Below are 15,961 nucleotides of genomic sequence, written 5' to 3'. Positions count from 1 at the left end.
CAGAATTTTTCAAGTGTGCAAATTGCGCAGGTAATCATTCCTCGAATTCGCTAGACTGTCCCATCAGGGCAAAAATTATTGCTTCTAGGAAAAATCCCAAAGTTTCCAGAAAAGTTTCTTCTCCTCCTTCCTCTTTTTCGTCTTCACACGTCGGGCCGGCAAACAACCTACCTGTTCGCATTCAGCCTCGGTCTACATTGGAATCACGGCTGGGTAATACCCGAAATGATTTTAATGTTACCTGTGCTGAATCTGCGCCACAGACTCTTTGTTTATCGTTCTCAGAGGTGGTTGAAAATGGGTTGCCCTCTCCAGGCATAACTAATAAAAATGGGAAAAAACCAAGTCTCAACGTTCATGCAAAGGCTCGGGAAAATCCCCGAAATTCAAATACTTGTTCTTCTCCTTCATTTTCTGATCCTAACAATTTTGTTGATTTGGGTGAGATTACTGAGGAAAAATTAAAATTTTTGCATCAAAATTTAATGGAAATGATGCAACTTATGTTGAAAGCAAATTCAATGTTTGAAGCTTTCCAAACTTCTTTTAATTATGCTAACAAAATTATTATGACTTTGCGATTCCCTCATGGATCCAAATAGATGTTTAAATATTATGAATTGGAACGCTAGATCTTTGCTGGCTAACCAAGATGAATTCTTTTTATTTTTGAAAACTCAAAACATACATATTGCTGCCATCACTGAAACTTTTTTAAAGCCGGACAATAACTTGAAAAGCAATGCTTTCTTTAAAATTTTGCGAAATGATCGACTTGATCGACAAGGTGGGGGTGTAGCTATTGTCATCAATAGTCGTCTCAAATTTAGACTTCTTCCTTCTTTCAATACAAAAGTCTTAGAAACAAGTTGAACTAGAAACTTCTATGGAGAAAATTATAATTATTGCCGCATATTTGCCTTATCAATGCAGCGGTGAACAGAAAAATTTTTTGAAGGGAGATTTACAAAAACTCACCAGAAATAAATCTAAATTTTTTGTTATTGGTGACTTTAATGCAAAACACCGATCTTGGAATAATATTTCATCAAATTCAAATGGGAATATTTTATTTAATGACTGCTCTGCAGGTTATTACACTGTTGAATATCCTAATGGGCATACTTGTTTCTCTTCGATTAGAAATCCTTCCACAATTGATTTGGTTCTAAGGGATTTTGGCGAGCATTGTAGTCAATTAGTTACTCATGCGGACCTCGATTCAGACCACCTTCCAGTAACTTTTTCTTTATCCCAAAGTCCCATTGAAAACCCTTTAAAATCAACTTTTAACTTTCAAAAAGCTGACTGGGAGCGATATAGGAATTTTATTGAACGTAATTTGAATGTAAACGTTCCACTGAATTCAATTGAAGATATTGATTTGGCTGTAGAAAATTTGACAACTTCAATAGTCAATGCTAAAGCCGCTTCAATACCCAAAGTTAAACATAAATTTAATCAACCTTTAATTGATGATGATCTTCAGTTTTTGATACGACTGAAAAACATTCGTCGACGCCAATATCAACGTACTAGGGATCCTTATTTGAAATTTATTTATTGCGACATTCAAAAAGAGATCAAACGTCGTTTAAATTTCATTCGTAATGAAAATTTTGCCAAAGCAGTAGAGGACATAAAACCCTACTCAAAGCCATTTTGGAAATTAACTAAAATTCTGAAAAAGCCCCAGAAGCCAATTCCTACTTTGAAAGACGGGGATAAACTTCTTTTAACGAATGCAGAAAAAGCTCAAAAATTGGCCCAACAATTTGAGTCTGCTCATGATTTTAATTTAAACGTTGTAAGTCCAATTGATGCTCAAATTTCCCTTGAATTTGATGATATTCTTTCTAAACAAAATGTATTTGAAAGTTCTCATGAGACAAATATTGATGAACTTAAATTGATTTGCAAAAAATTTAAAAATATGAAAGCCCCAGGGGAAGATGGGATTTTCTATATTCTTATTAAAAAGTTGCCTTTAAATTTTTTAGTTAAAATCTTCAATAAATGTTTTCACTTGGCTTATTTTCCCAATAAATGGAAAAATGCCAAAGTAACTCCAATTTTAAAACCCGGAAAAAGTGCTTCAGAGCCTTCAAGTTATCGACCAATTAGTTTGCTTCCATCTTTAAGTAAACTATTTGAGAGAGTTATTTTGAATAGAATGATGATTCACATTAATCAGAATTCTATTTTCCCTGATGAACAATTTGGTTTTCGTCATGGACATTCTACTACACATCAACTTTTGAGTATAACTAATATGATTAACGCCAGCAAATCTGAAGGTTATTCAACTGGTGTTGCTCTTCTTGATATTGAAAAAGCTTTTGACAGTGTTTGGCACAAAGGTTTAGTAGCTAAATTAGCTCGATTTGATTTTCCTGTATATCTCACCAAAATTATACAAAATTATTTGACTAGCCGAACCTTACAAGTAAGCTGTCAAAATTCATGCTCTGAAAGGACACCCATTAGAGCTGGAGTCCCTCAGGGTAGTATACTTGGGCCAATCTTATACAATATTTTTTCTTCTGATCTTCCTGATGTACCAGAAGGAAAAGGTAGAAGATTATTTGCTGATGATACTTTGCTTTCAGCCAAAGGTCGAAATTTACGGGTGGTACGCAGTAGATTGCAACAAAATTTAAATTCCTTTTTGAATTAAAGCTTAGTTCTTTTAGAAATGGGACACTTTCATTTGCTAATAGCTCGTTTACTGGTTATCGGATAATCAAAATTTTGTCAGCATTTTGTTGCCTGTGAAAAGTACTATTCGACCTATTTTTTTCAAAATTTAAGATTCACGCATTTTTGAATTATGTACGATGCAAGAAAAAAAGAAAAAAATAATTTTGCACAGTTTCCTTTAAAATTCGTCATTATCAAATTGTTAGCTGACAAAACCTTTGATTTTTCAAAGAATTACTGAGTTTGTGTGGTGGATAAGTATGCAAACACTGTCAATAATGTCCACAAAGTTCAAATCAAGCATTGGAGTGAAGCACATGATCGGCAACTACGGTTGAGGGTCATCAGGGAAGTCAAGTCTCTTACCAGTATATTTAATTTTCAATAAGCGAAAAACTAAGGGTAAATCGCTGAAATGTCCAAAACAATTTTCTCCGATAAGCTGAAAGTGTTGCCTAATGATGACTCATTCAAAACCAACCTCAAACAACCATTTTTTGCTAGTTCCAGAGCTCGTAAGCTGTAAAGCCGGCCCCGAGGCTATGGGACTGGTGATTTCTGATGAACGACAAAACTTATGAAATATCCTATTTTAAATAAACTCCAGCGTTTGAATCCTATACCATGTCTGCTCGTTGCAATATCCCGAGTATATTAAAGGATGTATTTGCTGGTTATTTTGTATAAAATTATAATGATTTGCCAAAATTCTGCTCCTGCGAAAAAAAAAACAAAAATTTTCAAAACGAAACTTTGGTTTTCGCTATTTTTAAAAGCCTAAAAAGAGTAATCTTGTATGTACCACCTGCAACCTACGATTTATACTAACCGATTTTATCTTATTATAACATCTTATGATGGTTTCACTTCGTTATTGTCAGATTTTGCCAGAAGAAATTCCATTAAAAACGTTCAAAAATGTGGTCAAAAATAATCAAATTTGTTCATTTCGAAACTACTGTATCCACTAAAATGCATCCAGTCTCTTTTAAAAGAGAAGTATTGAACCGAAAAGTATCAGAAATTGAAGAAGGAAGGTTAAGCCACCTAAAATATAGATTTGACGAAGTATAAGTTGGAAAAACTGATCAATACCATGATTGAAAAAAGTGTGCGCCGGCCAATGGGAGATACCAAGAATAAAATAGAAATTTCTCTAACCAAAAACGATAAATAATTTTTTTTTAATTTTTTCATGAAATATCATAACATTACCTTCATTTTCTTCATATAAAGTATTTCGATCAAACGAATGGTTTTTGAGATACACGCATTCGTAACTGTCCCATTTCTAAAAGAACTACGCTTTACTTGAAAATGTGGAAAATTTCTCCTAACGCTTCCAAAACTCAACTTATTTTATTTCCCCATAAGCCAAGAGCTCAATTTTTAAAACCTAATGAAAATCATTCCATAACTTTTAATGGGTTTCATTAGAATGGTCTGATCACGTGAAGTACTTGGGACTTACACTTGATCGGAATCTTACTTTTAAAAATCACATTGAAGATATTCAATCTAAGTGTAATAAATATACTAAATTTCTTTATTCTCTCATCAACAGGAAATCCCGGCTGTGCCTGAAGAATAAGATGCTTATTTATAAGCAAGTTTTCCGACCAGCGATAATGTATGCAGTTCCGATTTGGTCTAGCTGCTGCGCGACGAGGAAGAAGGCCATCCAGAGGATTCAGAACAAGGTTCTGAAAATGATTTTGCGGCTTCCACCTTGGCACAGCACCGAAGATCTTCATCGGATTGCGGGCATTGAATCGATCGAAGAGATGGTCAACAAAATCATCTCTAACTTCAGAGGAAAATCGATGCAGTCTTCCATCGCAGAGATTCGTTCTCTTTATAACTAGTTTAATTTTAGGATAGTGTTTAGTTTTAAGTTTAAAATATTTTTGCCATTACAGGATGTTCTCCTACATTAAATACTTAATTGCGCTAAGCAAATTTAATTCTTACAAATAAATTTTTAATATCTAGTTAATTATAGGGCTCTGAACAGTTCATTATTGAGCTGAACACCTAATTTAATGTTATAATGTAATATAAATGTAGTGATAAGTTGATACAAATAAAGACATATTTAAAAAAAAAAATGAAGATCAGAAATATTTTCTTAATTTTTTTTAATGAAATGGTCACAAAAAGTTCAAAAAAGTGGTCTAAAAAACCTACTTTTCATTCGATTGCTAGTAAATACTGTTTGAGCGATGGTAGAGTGTTTTAAAAAATATGACTACAAACTTTGTTAAAATTCTAACATTTTGCTGTCTTTAGATTTTCGATGCAACAAAAATTGAATTTACAGGAATTTTTCAAAGTTGGCTACTTTGCGCGATTTTTTCACTAATTGAATTTTCATCTGTTTTTGTGGTCCTCCGTCAGGTTGTACCCGGATTTTCAGTGCTTTCTCGCCGTTTGAAGCAATCAAAACTATATCCATTGAAAAGCAAATTTAATCTACATTCTAGTGAGGTGCAACAAATCACGCTGTGAGATTTCACAAAAATATGAAAATTATAAACGTAAAATCACTCCTGAATTTCTAGAACCACAAGCAGCGCGTCCAGCAAAACGTGTTTGTTTGTTCTCCGAGTAGGTACGGTGGGTGGTGATTTGGGTAGAGAGCAAAGCCGAGAGCCGAAATAATGATGCGTGTCGTACGTTTCTTGGTTGGAAATTTTCTATTGATAGTAGTTCACGTTTGCTTGTCACGACACGCATCATTATTTCGTCTGTCGGCTTCGCTCTCTGACCAAATCATCACCCACCGTACCTACTCGGAGAGCAAACAAACACGTTTTGCTGGACGCGCTGCTCGTGGTTCTAGAAATTCAGGAATGATTTTACGTTTATAATTTTCATATTTTTGTGAAATCTCACAGCGTGAATTGTAGCACCTCACTAGAATGTAGATTAAATTCCCTTTTCAATGGATATAGTTTTGATTGCTTCAAACGGCGAGAAAGCACTGAAAATCCGGGTACAACCTGACGGAGGACCACAAAAACAGATGAAATTTCAATTAGTGAAAAAGTCGCGCAAAGTAGCCAACTTTCAAAAATTCCAGTAAATTCAATTTTTGTTGCATCGAAAATCTAAAGACAGCAAAATGTTAGAATTTCAATAAAGTTTGTAGTCATATTTTTTAAACACTCTACCATCGCTCAAACAGTATTTACTAGCAATCGAATGAAAAGTAGGTTTTTTAGACCACTTTTTTGAAATTTTTGTGACCATTTCATTAAAAAAAAATTAAAAAAATATTTCTGGTCTTCATGATGTAGGCATTAACTTCAACTTTCATATGCATAAGGCAAATATTTTTTTGGACGTGTAACATATGAACTACAGGAGTTTTCGTGAGGCATGTTTTTTTCGGATTTTTTTCTTTCATGCTGAATAACGAAAAAACTTGTAACTTCAGCTGTATATAATGTTCTAAACATATTTTACTGACATTACAAGGTTTCTATTGATATAAGTTTTATACGAAGTTCATAATAATTCAAACGACTTAAATAGATTTTACTTTTGTGGTGTCAAAATGACACCCAAAGTCGGAAAAGGGAGTTTTTTTGTCCAGGCTTCCAGGGTTCGTCCATAAAAAAAAGTAAAGATTCAATATTGAAGAACTTTTGAATTCATTTAGGGTCCCCGAAGAAATTTTTGTATTTTGAAGCTTCTGAAAAAAGTTACAAGCCTTCAAACTTGCAATGGTGTCAAAATGACACCCTAATGCGGATGAGGGTTGAAATAGAAAAAAAAGAAATTTCATAATCTTGAGATGTCCTTACTAAGAAGGACATCACTTTTCACCGCTAGGGTCGATAAATTTAAGCTACAAATATGAATTACGGTGATTAATCCTTCGTAAAGCTAGAAAAAAGTTTTAAGATATTTTAACTTTAGAATTAGTTTAAAGGGTGATACGGTCAAAATTTGGTCAATATCAACTTGACGTATTTTTTTCAATTTTGCATTTAAAAAACCTGAACACCCCTCGTATCAAAATTTTGCGAAAATCCGAGCTACTCGCACGCAAAGCTTGCAAAATCGCTAAAAGTTGCCAAATCAACCGTTACAAATGTAATTAAAGTGTTTGGGGAACCTTTGTCGACAGCCAGGAAGTCTGGATCGGGGGAAATCGAAAAATGGAAGCCGCTGAGATGACAAAGAGAGTTGCCGGTAGTTTCAAGCGAAACCCTAACCTCTCTCTCCGCATCTGCATCTTAAAAAATGTAAATTAATATAAAAAAAACTATACGAGGTTTGTCACTATTATTTTTTCTTCAAATTCTACAAATAAGCCTTAATTTATTTTTGGTTTTGAACATCCATAAAAATCCATTGCGGTTCATTTGTTTGTTATGCGCATAAATTTATCATTTTAAATAGAAAAATATTTTCCGGGCCTAAGAATAACTAAACCACCAAATTTTAATTCATAAATGCTCATTTTACAGATTAAAAAAAAAATAGACAAAATTTGACAAAATTTAATAATCGGTCGCGAGATGTGAACTATAAAATGTGGTTATAAAATTTCTTTTAATTTATTTTCATTACAAGCATTCCGATCCAGCTCTCTAGTTCTCATTTTGATTTCTGATAAAATTTTAACTTAAAAATAATCTCTAAACCTCTGAGCCTGAAATATATCATGGATTCAGATTGATCCTTCCAAAGTTTCTATAAATTTTAACCACAAATTCATATTTTATATTACATATATTTATATTATTATATTATTATCCAAATAAGTGATTTGGAATATAATCTATTTGAGTTTTTCAAACAGATTTTTAATTTGTTGAATGAATTCTTAGTTTTCACTTGCGAATTCGTAATGTTAAACATTATAAGAGTTTGTTGGCGATTCCCTGGCCGAAAATGTTAACCATTTTCAATGATATTCTTTGTGTGAATAACTCATTCTAATTTTTCAATATTTCAAAACAAAACAACTTCAAATATTTCAAACAGTCAAAAAGATATTTTTAAAATACAGACCCCGTTCGTTTTTGGCAACACGCCCGTAAATTTTATGTTGCCAAAATCGAATGTTGTCAAAATCAAACGGATTTTTATGGCACTTTTTTATTTCAAATTTTCATTTCAAATTATTCAAAATTTATGTAAAACCTTTTATAAGCATAACATTTTTCAATTTGGCTCAATTATATTAGTTTTTAGCAGTTAAACATGGAAAAAATCGTGTTTTTTTAAGTTTAAAACTATTATTAATAAGCCAAATTGAAAAATTTCATGCTAAGATAACGTTTTACATTAATTTTTATTAATTTGAAATGAAAATATAAAATAAAAAAGTTATAAAATACCTGTCTTTTTTGGATGTTGCCAAAATCGAACGGGTTTTGCTCGGATGTTGCCAAAATTGAACGGGGTCTGTACTTTTAATTCTTGACAGATTTGCTGTATTTCAGTGTATCTTGGATTTTTGGAATCGTCAAGAATAGATTCAACCAATGCTGATGTGGAAATATGCCGCGGTCCAATGAAAGTTTTGATTGCTATCTCGGATCTTCCATAAGGGGATTTTTTTTATTATCTGACGGGTTTGCGCCGGGGGTCTTCAGATTTTCCCCAAAATTGAAAATTTGGTTCATTTTTGCGACTTAAAAACACATGTATTTTTTCAGATTTCTAACATTTTTATTTTTTGAGTTAGCTTCGGTTAAATTTTTTTGAAAATAAAAAATAACCATTTTTCAAAGCTACATAACTCTGTTATTTTTCAACGGAAATTATAAAATAGCACATCAAAATGCATTGAAATTTTATCAGCTTTCCAAACAAAATATTTGAAAAAAATTAAATAATTACCTTCAACATGAAAAGTTGTAAATAAACTTTAAATGGCGTCTAAAAGTACCGTCTGCACCACCGAATATTTTGCAAAAAATACCATTGTATAGCTCGATTAATGATGCAACTTTTATCTGAAGACACCAAAGTGGGCCATTAACACCTTGAAGAGTTATGAAAGAAATAATGACAATAAATCTCTTTTTTTGCATCGAAAACAAACAATGGTCGAACAACTGCAATCACATATGGAGATAGCAAGCACTTCTAACAAAATGGAAACAAAAGAACTTATCAAAGCAGGTAAAAAACACTATTTTTTCATCCTTTTCAGACTGCCCCTACTCGCATAACAGTCCCATATGAATTTTCGTCATTTTAGGTCAACATAAGTCTTCAAAACAAAACACTGAAAAAAGAGGTTTTGTTCTAGAAATTTCGAAAAAAAATATCAATTCGGCGAGATAGTCTGATGTCGAATGATGCACAGTAGTTTTCGAAGGCAGGTCTGACTTTCTTAGGAATGACTTCCTGAGCGAAAAACTATCGGATGCAATCAAAAATCTTAAAAATATTCAACTAACAATGTGGAATTCACGATATTTTTTTTTTCCAAAAGTATGTTTTTTTTCTGGCAATTGCATTTAGAAGTTTAAAAATGATCAAATTTAAGTCCTAGAAAGTAGCTTGGTAAACAAAATATACTCTGTATGGGACTGTTATGCGAGTAGATTTGAAAAAAGTTTCAAATATGGTCGATTAACAGTCCCATAGTGAATAAAAATGGTGCTCTCGACCTTACCAATAACCCAATTTCGAAAATTTCAGGTCAAACGATTTATTATGACAACCTAGAAACGATCTTCGTTTATGCTGAAAGTGGTAATCACAATTTAAAAATATATTCTAAAACAGAAAAAGCTGATTTCCTCGCTTGCTTGTTTTTGCATATGGGACTGTTATAAAAGTAGGGGCGGTAGATTGTTGTAGCTTAACTGACTTCATGTTATATCCAAAAATCTAATAACGTATTCGTTTATACTCAGTTTTGCACCAGGTCACAACAAGTTATGCACATTTTACTGTCATTTTTAGAAGTTCATGCGCTAAGTTTTGCATCCGTAATTCCCCAGATTTGATTTAAAATGGACGGTGTAACACTGAAGATTCGTGTGTGAGCGATCGAGGTAGCAAAACACTGACGACGAATTATGTTCTTTCTAGAATGGTAAACCTCAAAACTGGGCGAATGTAGAAAACGAATACGGTAAAAGTATCATATTTTCATTATTTTACAGCTTGGGCTGGCCATACTGAGCTCTTCGATTATTTCTACAACATTTGTGCCACTTTCTCATACTTTTTTGATCAATGGGAAATGATTTTGGTGTCCAGTGCATAGCTCCCGATATAAAAACAATGTAAAGCACGTCTATGTTTCATTTTTTAATCACATTTTTGTGATCCCAAACCCAGGCACTAAACCTTCTACTATTGGCATTGATTATGCTTTACAATGATCTTTGATCGAAAAGTTAATAAGTTATATAGTATATGACCAGGTTGTTAAAGCAACATTCCCATTATTAGTTATATCACATTAACAGTACGATACTAAGAATTTTGGTTAAAATTTAAAGTCAGTTTTGCTGCAAACACTCTACAAAGCACGAAAAATTGTGTTTTTTACCTGCTTTGATAAGTTCTTTTGTTTCCATGTTGTTAGAAGTGCTTGCTATCTTCATATGTGAGTGTAGTTGTTCGACCATTGTTTGTTTTCGATGCAAAAAAAGAGATTTATTGTCATTATTTCTTTCATAACTCTTCAAGGTGTTAATGGCCCACTTTGGTGTCTTCAGATGAAAGTTGCATCATGAATCGAGCTATACAATGGTTTTTTGCAAAATATTCGGTGGTGCAGACGGTACTTTTAGACGCCATTTAAAGTTTATTTACAACTTTTCATGTTGAAGGTAATTATTTAATTTTTTTCAAATATTTTGTTTGGAAAGCTGATAAAATTTCAATGCATTTTGATGTGCTATTTTATAATTTCCGTTGAAAAATAACAGAGTTATGTAGCTTTGAAAAATGGTTATTTTTTATTTTCAAAAAAATTCAACCGAAGCTAACTCAAAAAATAAAAATGTTAGAAATCTGAAAAAAAACATGTGTTTTTAAGTCGCAAAAATGAACCAAATTTTCAATTTTGGGGAAAATCTGAAGACCCCCGGCGCAAATTGTCAGATATTAAAAAAAATCCCCATAACAAAAATAAATCTTACATAATAATAGACATCTACTTTAGCTTTGCTTAACTTAACATAACTTTGTCTTTGCTTCGCTGAATTTCATTTTTCAACGAACCGATTTTTTAAACTCAAATTTTAGTTTTTTGACGTTATTTTGATCATAGAACAAACCAAAACCTAAATTCTAAAAAAGACTCAGAACAGCCATGACGTTTTAAAAATAATTGCAAAATTAGAAATTAGGTTGAGAATTAAAAAAAAAGACGTAAAAGTTGTTAGAAGATATATTAAAGTTTATGGAAGAAAATGCTTCTTTACCAAATAGAGTTTCTTATTCGAATAAAGACTTAAAAATATTCATATTATTTATGAAATTCTAAAACTAAACCAACACTCAGTTCCCGGTTTACAAAAATATTTTTTAACAAACTTTTAAAATATTCAATTCAAGAAAAACAAACTCAATTTCATAATCCTAATAGCGAAGGCTTTATCTGACGATTAAAAAATGCTCGGTTTTTATTTTTATCCGATTAAATCAGAAAATGAAATTCAACGGAAAACTTCCCGTGCCAGCGAATAAAAATTTCTCCAGGCTTCCAAATGAAGGAACTAATGTTACGTCCAGAAAATTTCGAGGATTTTCAAAATTTTCACACATTGAGCTAAAGAGCCGCAGTTATACATCCAAAGAGCCACATGCGGCTCGCGAGCCGCAGGTTGCCGACCTATGCACTAAGATATTGAAAACATAATATCGACGACCCCTTTTGCCGGCCCCTAACACTGAATTTGATATCTGAAATCGATTGCACGTCACTCAAAACAATCGTGAACCAATTTTGATCTGAATACGAAGTATAATAACATCATAATCGCAAAAACAAAGAACAGTTAATATGGACGACCCCTTTAGATGACCCTTTACACAAAATTTTACACGTGAAATCAGTTACTCGTCATTCAAAACCCCCATGTGCAAATTTTTACACATCCGACGAAAAGTAACGCCAATATCGCGAAAACAATATTTGTCTTGTATGGACGACCCCCTTCAGAAGGGGTCATCCGAAAATCTGAAAACGTTTTTCATCCTTCCTGGTCCTAATGGGCATCCATGCTAAATTTCAGACCTCTAGCTCTTAAAACGACTGAGTCTATAGAGGACATACAAACAAACATACAGAAATTGCTTTTTATATATAAAGATTTGTGATATAGTTACGCATAAAGCACCATCTGCAGTTATTTTTGATTTTATTCGAATTAAAATTTATATTTTTTCTGTCAACATTTTTTTTAAAGAGAAAGCATAAGGGTGCTGTATATGTTTGTGGGTAAAAATACTACAAAAAAAAAAAAAATAAAACCATATTCCAGCATATGGAAACAAGATTAAATCGGTGAATCATTGATATGCATGTTGATGCATTTTAGCACAGACTGGTAACGGAATAATGAAAATATTTATTTATAAAAATTTAGGTGATTGTCCGAAAAATATTTTTACACCAACAGTGTTGGTATAAGATAATTAAATCTATATAAAGTTTGTGGGTTATATCATTGTCAATCGGTCATACTGTGTAACGTTTTTTACTACATCGAAAAATGTAAAAATTTGTACATCTATTGCTCGATTTTTTAAATTTTCCAGAAGATTCAAAAACTTCTAAATACTATCTCACGATGTGAGAAACTATGGTATCATCGTTTTGTTATTATAAAATGATAACTTTATAACATAATTTTAAAAAAAATTGAATGAGTATTGTGGTACAGAAATGTTGCATCTAACCATGACGTTTCATGATGCTCGGTTTGACGGTACTTATTTGTAGCCATTAAATTGAATCTTCTACTTTTTGGAATATAATACATAAATGTATCCATTGGAAAAGATGAAGGTTGAATTTTTATAAGCTCAACATCCACTACTTTCTTCAGAACTAGCATAAAGGAATTTGGTGCATATGCAAAATCAGGAATTAATAGTGTTATAGTGACCAGTGATAAGTCTAGACGTATTAAGAGTGTGAACAAAGTTTTTTTTTAAGATATCCGACTTTAATACAATAAGTAACAATGTATACATTAGACTGAGTCGATTCGGGATCATTTTTGAATTTCTCAAACCCTGGGTTATTAAAAGCTTCGTTTTGGTCCAAAACTCATCCATGATTTTCTGCAGAATTGTTAAGTAACGTTTACATGAGTAAATTTGAACTTTTAGGTTTGTATGGGAAAATTGAATATTTTGTACTGAAAAATCAACATCATTTTTGTTTCTTCGGTGGAACCGAGCCTGCTAATGGTTTTGGTGCCAATTTATAAATTTCTTACAGGAAATTTCCTGCTGAACAACTTTGTCGAATATCATAACTTCGTATCTTTTTAGACAAAAAAGTTATTAGCTGTTTAACAGGTGTATGTATTTTTGGATTGATAAACCATGAATTCAATTGACATCACTGCTTGTGCCCCACGAAGTATGGCATGAAAAGTGGTCTTACAATACTTCGCTAGGTACCCAGCAGTGGTGTCAATTGAGTTTCTTGTTTTTCAATGCCAAAAGACATACACCTGTTAAAGAGCTAATAACTTTTTTGTCTAAAAAGATACGAAGTTATGATATTCTACAAAGTTGTTCAGCGGAAAATTTCCTGTAAGAAATTTATAAATTGGCACAAAAAACATTAGCAGGCTCGGTTCCACGCAAGAAACAAAAATGATGTTGATTTTTCAGTACAAAATATTCAATTTTCCCATACAAACCAAAAAGTTCAAATTAACTCATGTAAACGTTACTTAAAAATTCTGCAAAAAATCGTGCATGAGTTTTGGAACAAAACGAAGCTTTTAAGACCCCAGGGTTTGAGAAATTCAAAGATGACCCCAAATCGACTCAGTCTAGTATACATCTCATATAAGTTAATTGCTCACTGAATGTGGAGATCAAAGCAAAGCAGTCAGATAGTATGTTCAGGAATGCAATTCACGAAGATTATTTTAGGTTACTTAAGATTTTTCTAAAGACTTTTCATATTTCCACAACGAATTATTCATAAATTATATGGCAATTATAGATAATCTATTTCCATCCTTCCCTCTGCATGTACAAGATACTGATGCTGTTGAACCATGGAATGTTTTATATCTACTCAAGTAGCTATACGAACTAATAAAAAGCACCTGCCAATCGATAATATCCGCATACCTTTGGCTTCCCGTGCGGTCGGCTTATTGCAATGCTTATGTGCAGTGACATGAGCTTGAATATTTAATCTGTTTTGTTCACCAGCAGCTACCTGTTACTTGACTAGAGGTTTCTACGCCAAGGCATAGAGAGACATCCATATTTAAGGGTAGTTCGGATCAAAGCGCTCTTGAAGGCTGTAATAATATGAGTTTTTAGCAAAACGGCTAAATCGTACTACCCCTAGATACCCCGAAAAGTCATAAACTGATCAGGAGTTAAACGTCCACTTAGGCCCTTAGAGGTTGAGACTACTAGGCAAGCGGAAGGCTTGATATGTACTCATAACTAAAACCATAGTCATAGTCATAGTCAAGCTTCAGCTAAATATCAGTGAAATGACATTTTTGTTTGTTGAATCAATGTTAATCGGTATTATGAGTTTTTTCATTTTTATTCAATTAAAATCACAATTAATATTGAAAATACGTTTGGCGGCACAAGATTTGCTCAATCACAATGCTGATTATTTTTTAAACGGAATGTTCATATCAAAAAGATGAGAACATCATATTGAATTTGAATAATATTTTGAAAAGTACTCGAAAAGTTTGTTTTTAAGGACTTACTTGTTACAAGCTCAAAAGAACCGATGGATTACCTGCAATGAAGAAAGAGATAAGAGAGGAAAATGTAACAAATTATAATCAAAGAGAGATATTAGATGATTCTTGTTCTACTTATATTTACTTAAAAAAATTATATTTAAACCCCAAGTTTTTATTTGGAACGGTTACATTTTTAAACTAAACAGAAATCAACTTTACTTAGATTTTGATAAAGGAGGATTGAAACTAACAGATCCAGAGGCTAAAGCTAAAGCATTATTTTTGAAAAACATATTTTACAATCAGGATGTGGACGGTGGTTTTGCTTTGGAAAATTTTTTAATTGAATCAAGATCGAAATCATTTCTATCGCGGAATGCAAGAGAGTGGATAAACGAAGGTTTAGATGTAACGACAAATTTTGACTTACCGACAACTAAAGCTCTATATAATTATTTTTTAGATAAAATGCAAATAAAGATATAGAAAATAAAATGTCAGTTGAATGGAAAAATGTGTGGGGAAATTTGAATTATAAACTCATTTCTTTCCAAGATCGCTCATTAGTTTATTCTTTTGTAAATGACTTGATACCAAATAAAAGAAAATTAGAAATGTACAATGTTGGTAATTTGAAATCAGTAATTTGTGAAAAATGTGGCTCCATAGATGATAATATGCATCGTTTAAAATCATGTAAAAATGCTAATGCAGTTTGGAAATGGTGCGAAAGTATAATAAAAAATCGTCTAAAATTAAAAATCAATGACATTGAAAATATCTTACAACAAATTATTCCAAATCATTGTAAAAAACTTAAGGCAGCATTATGGTTGCTAACGAAAGCGATTTCATAAAATTTGAGGGTGGCCGATCCTAGTTTGTATGTTTTTAAAAGAGAATTGAGGGAAGTGAGGTGGAATAACAGAAAGCAATTCAAAACGGAGTTTGGTGTGTTTTTAAATATTTGCTGACCCATGTTTTGAGTATGGCAGTTAGATATGAGTTAGGCTAGTTAGTTGACCATGTAATGTAAAAACACGATTTTTAGCTTTAAATAAATAATTAATTAAAATAAATAAAAGCTCTAAAAATCAGCCAAAAATATCGTTTTTGTATAAAATTAATCTATTTTCGTAGTTAGAAATTTCAGAATATTTAATCAATATTGACAAACAGAACTATCTCGTGATGACTGCCTTGGTCCTTTCCAATTTTTTTTAAACACAAGGTTCTCTGACTTTCACAGTAAGTAGGCGAGGAGTGCGCGGGGTGCTCATTAAGTTTGTTTACAAACATAAGAATATTTCTAGAGTTTGTTTTGATTACGTCGTATGAGCCACCTGACTTGATTCGAGAAAATC

At 32.3% G+C, this 15,961-nt stretch overlaps 1 protein-coding gene across 8 annotated transcripts in view; it reads right to left on the bottom strand.

Moving 5' to 3' along the window:
• The window catches only part of LOC129740983 (dual oxidase maturation factor 1), a 220,635-nt gene that overhangs the window by 49,633 nt on the left and 155,041 nt on the right, over positions 1-15,961 (bottom strand). Inside the window, exon 4 of one of the 8 annotated variants that reach the window (XM_055732654.1) lies at positions 14,619-14,650. The exons of the other annotated variants lie outside the window; for them this stretch is intronic. The gene's annotated coding sequence lies outside the window, so the exon portion shown is untranslated. The remainder of the gene's footprint in view (positions 1-14,618; positions 14,651-15,961) is intronic. 8 annotated transcript variants of the gene reach the window in all.

Source organism: Uranotaenia lowii, chromosome 2 (assembly GCF_029784155.1).
Source record: "Uranotaenia lowii strain MFRU-FL chromosome 2, ASM2978415v1, whole genome shotgun sequence".
Lineage (NCBI taxonomy): Eukaryota > Metazoa > Arthropoda > Insecta > Diptera > Culicidae > Uranotaenia > Uranotaenia lowii.
This window is presented reverse-complemented; position numbering and strand designations above follow the sequence as displayed.